This window comes from Microtus pennsylvanicus, chromosome 21 (assembly GCF_037038515.1).
Source record: "Microtus pennsylvanicus isolate mMicPen1 chromosome 21, mMicPen1.hap1, whole genome shotgun sequence".
NCBI classification, from domain to species: Eukaryota; Metazoa; Chordata; class Mammalia; order Rodentia; family Cricetidae; genus Microtus; species Microtus pennsylvanicus.
Genome location: NC_134599.1, coordinates 15,344,459 through 15,354,178, shown reverse-complemented (window position 1 = coordinate 15,354,178; position 9,720 = coordinate 15,344,459).

The following is a 9,720-nucleotide window of genomic DNA, read 5'->3' as shown; positions in this document are numbered from 1 at the left end:
AATGCTGTTTTCTGTAAACTTTGAAAGATATGAAGAATGCCTATCTGAAATATATGTATTCACACCTAGAAAATCTAACTAAAATGACTACAAACTTGATTATTATTGATGATTATCTATTAACAACCTATATACATTACATTTTTAAGTGAACTACACAATCACAATACCTTGGTCAAGATTAGCAATGCATATACATGTAACAAAATTGACCTTAAATTTATATCAATAAAGTCAAATCCATACCAATGTAAATTATTTATATCTCTATCATATCCTCCTTTAAATGTAAAAGAACATTTATAAACAATATTTGGGAATATGGGCGCAGTTATTTCTCTCCATACTGCTTCATGCTGAATGGGGGTGCTGTTATTCAGGCCTTTCATGGTATAACCTGTGTGCTAGATTTATCTCAGTCAGCAGCTGAGTGAAGTATTTTTTGAAGGTGTTCACAGCAACCTTTCAGGAGGGCATGGTCTATCATACCATATTGGGATAGAAGAAATCTATAGGGTCTCATCTTCTGTGAAAACAAAAGAAGAATCTCTTTTCCAAAGTATCATATCCTTAGATCCAAATTCTGAAGTCAAGGTACTTTCAAAATATCTATCTTGGATTAGTTCAGCAGCATTTATAAACAAATATCTTTTAGCATCTGTTGTTCCTTCCTCAGCTTTCAAACAATTCAAAGAGAGCATAATACCATACAGAATCAAGATTCTCTGTGTTATTTTAATCTTTGTGCAGCTTTATTTTAACCTCTATTTCGTTTATTTTTACTTTTATTTTTTGAGACAGGTTCTCTGTATATCTTTGTCCTAAAATAACTCTGTAGACCAGACTGTCCTTGAACTCTCAGAGATCCTTCTGTCTCTGCCTCCCAGGCATTGGGATTAAAGGTCCTGCCACACCTTAAAGTCACAGAGGTCAATCTACCTCTGCCTCCCAAGTGTTGGGATTAAAGATGTATAACACCACACCCAAAAACTCTCTTTCTTCCTTTTTTTTTGTTTTTTTACTTTAAGAATTTTAACTTTTAGCTTGCATATATTTTTAACAGACTGTAAATCATTTAACGTTTTTTTTTGAATCTCTTTTTACTGTATCTCTCTCTCTTTTTCTGACCACATGAGCCTTTAAATTACAGAGCAATATGGGTAGGATTAAAGCCGTGGCTTTGCCAGCTAGATCCAGCCCATTCCTCAGCTTTCCAGCTTCATGGCAGAGGTACCGGCTGTAGCCAATTTTATTGGCACATATATATGGAGTTTCAAGGTCCCTGCCAGCAAGCAAGCTGCAGCACTGCACTCAGAAACCACACTCAAACACTCTGTAGTCGGATTGCCTGCCTGAAAGAGTCAGAGTTTGCCCTGGCAGGACAGACCAGAATGCCAGCATTTTAAAACAGCACAACTTTTTTAATGCTTTGGCTGAAAACAAACAAACATGCAGTCAGCTTTTATCAACACCATTTAAGTGTTTCGTAGCAGGACCTCTTAAAAGGTGCAGGGTTTTGCAGTTAAAGCTGAGTCAGGAAGTCTCTCTTAGATGAGAGCACTTCCTTGCCTCTAGCAAGCAGAGCAGACCCAAGAAATTGCTGCTACCAAGAAAACATGCTTTACTTTATTCTTTCCCAAGATTTTTCAGGCTTTCTGTGGATTCAGTTATCCATGTTGGGCAGCCATTTGTAGAAAGGAGCAGTGGGCCACTTCCTGCCACCCAGCTCCCGGCTGCCTAACTAGCTTATGCCCTGAAATAACAACACACAAACTGTATTCTTTTAAACACTGCCTGGCCCCTTAGTTCTAGCCTCTTCTTGGCTAACTCTCATAACTTGACTAACCCATTTCTAATAATCTGTGTAGCACCATGAGGTGGTGACTTACCAGGAAGGATTATAGCCTACATCCATCTTGGGCCGCAGCTTCATCGCGTCTGACCAGAGAGGAGAGGCATGGCATCTGGCTCACTTCCCTTCTTCCCAGCATTCTGTCCTGTCTACTCCACCTACCTAATTTTCTGACCTATCAGTCCAAGTAGTTTTCTTTATTGATTAACCAAGAAAACAACAGATTGACAAATGACCTTCCCACATCACAACAGTAATTAAAACAGCTTGGTTTTGACATAAAAACAGAGACATTTACCAATGGAATTGAATCAAAGACCCAGATATTAATACACAAACCTATGAACATATGATTTTCATCAAAGTACTTAAAATTATACAACAAAAGAAAGAAAGCATTTTTTTTTTACCAAATGGTGCTGGCATACCTGGATATCAACCTGTAGAAGAATGAAAATAATCCATATCTATCACCATGCACAAAATACAAGTCCAAATGGATTAAAGACCTCAATTTAAATTTGACCAGACTGAACCTGATAGAAGAGAATGTTGGAAGTAGACTGCAACACATGGGCACAGGAGACCACTTCCTACATAGAACCCCAGTAGCACAGACAATAAGAGCAACAATGAATAAATGGGACCTCCTGAAACTGAGAAGCTTCTGTAAAGCAAAGGACACTTTCATTAAGACAAAAAAACAACCCGCTGAATGGGAGAAGATCTTCACGAACCCCACATCAGACAAAGACCTGATATCCAAAATACATAAAGAACTCAAGAAACTAGACATTAAAATTCAAAATAACCTAATTAAAAAATATGTACTGAACTGAACAGAGAATTCTCAACCAAAGAATTTCAAATGGCCAAAAGATACTTAAGGTCATGTTTAACTTCCTTAGCAATCAGGGAAATTTAAATCAAAACAACTTTGAGATACCACTTTACACCTGTCAGAATGGCTAAAATCAAAAACAGCTATGATAACCTATGCTGGAGAGGATGTGGATTAAGGGAAACACTGGTGGGATTGCAAACTTTGCAACCACTGTGGAAATCCGTACGGTGGTTTCTCAGGAAACTGGGAGTCAACCTACCTCATGATCCAGCAATATCTCTCTTGGGAATTAGAAATCACTGGAATAGTATAAACAAATATATACAAAAATTTTAAAAGTTATTTATACAATGTTAAAAGCATTCTATGTTTTAGAAGGATGTAAGCTGAAACTCTTCTTCAAATACCTACATATATACATACTTAACAAATCAGAAAATTATTGTTAAACACTAAATTAGTTAATATTTGTTATACATTTCTGGCTTTAGTTTAATATAAATAAATGCATGGTAAGTTAACTTGAGAAAAGTAGTAAATGAGAAAAAACAAAGTATCATTTAAATGTAATTTATTATTATCAATGTACACCTGCAAACAAATAAATGCGTGTTCTCTGATTTTTACCCTCTAAGTTATTTCAGGTGTTTTGTGACATGAATGGAAAACTAACACAGTGGGAATTAATTACTAGCTGGAACCATGTTCTCAGAATTATTAGAGAACATGAGGAAAAGTCCACAGTCAGATGAGATTGTTAACATATTCCACTTGGGGTCACTTTTTACATATGTACTAGTGTACATTCAGTGTAAAACAAGGATTTTATGACATTTTTGTTCAATATATAATATCTATTGATTATTCTTACTCTGTCAGCCTTTCCTGTCTCTCTCCCACACTTCTGCTAGGCCCTGTCCTCCCTAATAGCCCCACCATCTACTCTCACACATATTGAAGTCAAAGGTGATAGTAAGTGCATCCATGTTCTTTTACAAACCATTACACTGATATGTTATGTCTACAAGCATCTCTTGTGTTCGTTTATGTTACAGTGTGTCTCAAAAGTAGAATTTTATGCAGAGCATTCTCTAATCATTTCATTACAAAAAAATCCAGATTCACTCACTACCCACTTATAATTCCCACTATTAGTGAACAGAAAAACAAAGACACTCACCTGGCCAGGCCTTTGATTAATACCATGTAGAATGAGGCTTTAAGAGGCAGTTATAAAAAAGAAATGTCATCAGCTCATCTCCCTCTAGAAAAATAATTTGGTGTCATCAGTAGAGGGCAGTTTTGGCCTTTAAGTTGTTAGAAATTACAACCATCAAATAGGAAAGTGAACTTTCCTAATTCCAGGAAAACAGTACAGTAGGAACAGCTGAGCTCTGGGTTTCCCGTGTGTGAGCTATTCTCCCCAGGCCCTACTTGGCTGTGTGCATTAGCTGAACACAGTCCTTGTTAAAAAGCAAAAGTAAAATAAAATATCCCATTTAAAAGAAGTAGAAAAACACTTTTGCTTCACCAAGCTATCCTCCCTGTTTCTAAAACATTCCTGGAGGCCTCCATACTTACTTGACAGCTGCTTCAGAGTTTCATTTAGAAATTAACAGCACTTTTGCTAAAATTGACAAAATGTTCAAGCAACCCAATAACCTTTAATCTACAGCCTGTCCTGTCTGTCATATGTGCTTGGGAAAAGGTGAACAAGAGACTGGCCAATTACCAGTCTAGTCAAAAACATATGGAGGAGAGTAAGCCCACCCAACACTGCCTGTAATACCAGGTCCCAGAAACTGGGTGTCCCAGAGACCTAGGATAGAACCACACACAACAAAAGAAAAAATTGTCGCTGTAATGATGCTTAACAATTCTCTGCTGAAGTCATAGATTTTCACCTGGCCCACTTGTTATCAGACAGGCTTCATCCAGCAACAGATGCAGACCCATAGCCAAATACTAGGCAAGAAAAGAAGAAGAGGATGAGAAAGAGGAAAAAGATGAAGAAACATCTATAGTTAAAAATTGTGCTTTAAAATTATTCAAATGAAATACTCAACTATTTTGTCTTATATCTAAATTAAACCCTGAAACAGAGATTTGAAGGTTGCTTCACAGAGACTAAGATATGAGGCGCACAACAGATGATTTATATTTGACCAGAGATGGGATAGTTTAAATGAGATGTTCCATGAAACCTTGGAATTTAAACACGTTGTTACCAGGTGATGTTGTTACATAGGGAGATGTAAGAGGTGTGACCTTTAAGAAGGAAGTTTGTCACTAGAAGCATCCTTTGATTACTTAAGGACTTATGTGATTTCCAGTTCTCTCTGCTTCAAGGTTAAGATTCCAGAGGTCAACTCTTAGCTTTCTGTTCCTGTACCATGCCTGACTCTTAATGCCATGTATCTCTCTCATGATGAACTTTTACCCCTGTGAAACCCTATGCCAAAATAAACCATTTCTTTGTCTGAAAATAATTAGGAAGAAAGAAAATTAAACAAATGTTACCTCCTCTAAACTGGGTTTTATAAAGTTAGATTTCTTAAAGACCACACAGACCTGAGGTGGTATTACTGTATAATAAGAGGTAGGCTGGGAGGTAACTGGTAATGTAGCTTGTAGCATGATTAATAAAAATGCAGACACATATTGGTGCTCAACCTGAAGGTCAGAAATCAAAGCACCCAGCCACTGGTGTACCCTGTAAAGAATTTCACTTGTTTAATAAAAACACTGATTGGCCAGTAGCCAGGCAAGAAGTATAAGTGGGATGACAAGAATAGGAGAATTATGGGAAGAGGAAAAATCAGTCTGCAGTTATCACCTAGACAAAGAGAAGCCAGATGAGAATGCATCACTGACACAAGGTACCATGTCACATGTCTAACAAAGACAAGAATTATGGGCTATTGTAAACTGTAAGAGTTAATTAAAAAGAAGTCTGAGCTAATAAGCAAAACAGCATGTAATTAATGTAGGGCTCTGTGTGTTTCTTTGAGACTGATCTACTATGGAACCGGGCAGTACAGAAATATCTGTTAATACACTGGCTCTTACCTCTACCTCAGTCTGAAATGAAGATCCTTCCTCCAGTAATCTCAGAATGAGTCTGTATCTGAGAGCTGTCTTCTCCCATTTTATATTCCTCTCTAGGGCTGAAATTAAGGGTGTGTACTACACCTGCCTAGCTTCTATTACAAACAATTTGCCTAGTGTGATTAAAGGTGAGTGTCACTGATTCCTGGTCTGTAAGGCTGACGGGTGGGGCTGTTTTACTTTCTGATCTTCAGGCAATCCTTATTTATTAAAAGAGAAATGAAATATCACTACATTTCACCTTTTTAAAAAAAGAAAAAATAAGGCTATAACTACGATAAGAAAACTATATACATTAAGTACAATGACTATTTACAATATATGGAGACAATAAATAATACATCCCCAATGTCTAGTCCATTTGCATCTGACATATTCACGGAATATACTTCTTATTTGTCATTTCTTGGCAAATCCAACATTTTGTACCTAATTTACTTTCTATCATAACTTGATTTCTGCCTCATGTAAACAATTAAAAGTATAACTAAAACTACCTTGTCTTCTACTCCTTTAGAACCAAGAAGGAAATAATATTAACTGAGTGAACAGGAATGTGAGCAAGGAACGTCCAAAAACTCTGAGAAATGACAGAAACATCTGGCTGCTGGACAGTCATGCAAAGTTTCTCTGCAGTGTTGGGGTATCTCTTATCGACCTACAGGTTAACTATGTAGAGAGGTTCTTTAAAATCTCTTAGGACCATGAGAATAGCATGTGATTTTGTCTTTTGAACAGAATTATAAGGGCTTTATTCCACTTTGTTTAAAAGTTGCAGACCAGTAACCTGTCTTTTCTGATTTATTTCCATCAGCACAGAATGTAGGGGCTCCAGTTATTGGTATGTCCCATACAATGCAAGGAAGGATCCAATTGGTTCTATATATAATTCAAATCCTCTCATTTTATGGATAGTTGTTTTTAATCCTAAAAATATTACTGCAAGCTCTTCACCAGGACTGGCTTTCTTCCCACAATTTGTGAATTTCAGCATTACTGAATAGTACCACAATATCTTCTAAGTCTATTCTTGATAATTGACAAAGTCTCAGTTTTCTTTTTTTAATTAGCTCAGAGACCTTTTCCACATAAGTATTTATTTTTTCTTAGTTTATGTGGTAAGAATATCTATTCTAAGATAACATCTTCACTCAGCTTTACAATTCCTGTAGGGGAATGTTTGGAGGGTAATATGACAAAAATACAGTTAAGATTCAGTACATAGCATCCACATGTGACTCCTGTAATTTCTCTTCAGTCAAAGTCAATTCCCTCTTAGTTTCAGTTGATAATTCCCTGGGACTGTTAAAGCCTTTGTCACAATTAAAGGTGTGTATAAATTAATCATAGCATCAGGTTCTATTCCAGTAGAGGTCCATAGCTGGGAAATGTCTCATAGTAATCTCTGGAGGTCATTAAGAGTCTGCAGTTGATCTCTCCTAACTTGCACCTGTTAAAGTCTAATTTTTATAAATATATTTTATACACTAAATAATTAATAGAATCTCCTCTTTGTATTTTTCATGAACAATTTTTAATTCCCACAAAGGATTTTTTTTACTTCTTCTAACATTCTCTCTAAAGTATCTACATTTGAATCAGATAGTCATCATGTAATTTTAATGACTGATTCAGGAAATTGCTTACATATCATTTCCAATGGGTGATTTACAGAATATTGGCACAGGGTCAGGCTATTTAACATTCCCTGTTGGAGAATCTTCCATTGGCTTAAAGAGTGAGAATTATTATAAGTAGGAACTATGAAAGCTAATTTTTCTGTCTTTTTTCTTGTAAAGGTACAGTGAAGAAATAATCTTTTAAATCAATAATTATAAGATGCCATTCTTTAGGCAATAGACAAGGCAATGGAACACACAGAGCCCATTGGCAGAATCACATTACTAAAATCTCTTAGATCTGTTAACATTCTCCATTTTCCAGATTCCTTTTCAATAACAAATACAAGAGAATTCCAAGGGATGTTTGATTCTTCAGTATGCTGAGCATCTAGTTGCTCCTATACCAGATGTTCTAAAACCTTTAGTTTCTCTTTTATTACAGACAATTGCTTAACTCCTATATGTTTTTTAGTTAACCATTTTTTAAATTTTTATTTATTTATTTATTAAAGATTTCTGTCTCTTCCCCACCACCGCCTCCCATTTCCCTCCCCCTCCCCTACTAAAGTCCCCCCCCAGCCCAAAAAGCAATCAGGGTTCCCTGTCCTGTGGGAAGTCCAAGGAACCCCCACCTCCATCCAGGTCTAGTAAGTTGAGCATCCAAACTGCCTAGTTAACCATTTTAAAGTTAGGGTTGTTGGTACTTCTGAGAGTAGGCTAGTTGTTGTTCTCTGTTTTTGTTCAGCCTGAATGTTTGGTGTCTTTTTTAAAAAAATTTATAGCGCCTTTAAATACCCTTCCCAAAAACATGAGTTGATATAGTCCAGTTATGAGACTGTAAGAATGTTAATATGGGTATTCTATTGTTGTAACAGATCACCACCCAAAGATTCACGACTGTATTAGCCAAATGTGGCTTCAAAGTTTCTCTTTGTCCTTGCAATCCTATGAATACAAGCTATCCTTTGATTTGTTGTTCCTGAGATAGGTATCCAATTCCTGGGAGATGAACATGTGTTTCCTGAAGAGGCCAATTTGGATGCCAAGATTCTGGAGCAAAAAATAGTGACATCTGTACCTGTGTTAATAATCCTTCAAATATAATATTATCTATTTATACTATCAGATTTGGTTTTAAACATTTATAGAGCCAACCAAAGTATATGTTTTCTATTGTCTACAGAAATTTTTGATTCATCCTTCATTGCTATTTCATCATTCAGAGAAGTATGGTTTTTTACAACATGCACTAAATTTATTAATTTCCTAGGGAGGCATGTCCTCAACAGGGACTGGGAATGACTGGACCACTTTGATTCAAGTAAGCTGTGTGGCTGCTGTGCAGGATGACAGCAAGCCAAGAGTGCCACAGGAAGTCATGGGTGGACAGGCAGGGCTGGATAAGAATCTAAACCAGAGTGGTGCTCATTTTTCTCTCCAATCCCAAGTGACTAGATTTGGGTTTAGCTCTGACCTTTTTCAGTGACTAAAAAGTCTCGAGAAAAGAGCCCTTTTCATGAATTTGTAACCCAAACATTGGGCTCCAAATGTAACAGGATAAAAACACAGCAAAAGTATTGGGGTTCAACTTGAGGTCAGAAAAGCAAATCAGCCAGCGCTTGACTTTTACATCTACCTCAGTGTGAAATGATTATTCTGCTTTCAATGATCTCAGAATAAAACTGTCCAAGAGCTGTTTCAATTCATCTTATATTACTCTGTACAGCTGGGATTAAAGATATGTACCACTACCACCTGGTTTCTATAGCAAACAGATTATCTAGTGGGATTAAAGGTGAGTGTCACCACTTCCTAGTCTGTAAATCTAACTAATGGGATTATTTTACTCTCTGATCTTCAGGAAAGTCTATGTATTAAAAGATAAATAAAATACAACTACAGTATCTCAGTTGGTAGAGTACATGGCTGGAAAAAAATTTATATGTGGAATACTATGAAAATATAAAACTTTAAAACTATAGACATAAGAGAGACAAGAATCCCAAGTCAATGGCAAAGATAAGACATTCAATAGGGTCATGAAAGAAAACTGCTCCAAGTAATGCACACTCACAAATAAACAGAAAACACAGAACACATAAAAGACAATAATACAAAAGAAAATTTCAGACAAGACCACACACGGGTCATGGTGAACAGCTGAAAACCCCTTAGCTCTGATAAGGGATCATGGTCCTGAGCAGCGCCATGATGAACTGAGTGGGACAAGGAGACCCACGTGCATGCTCAGGGTGGGCACTACAATGGTGAGAAAATGTATTATGTGGAGAGTG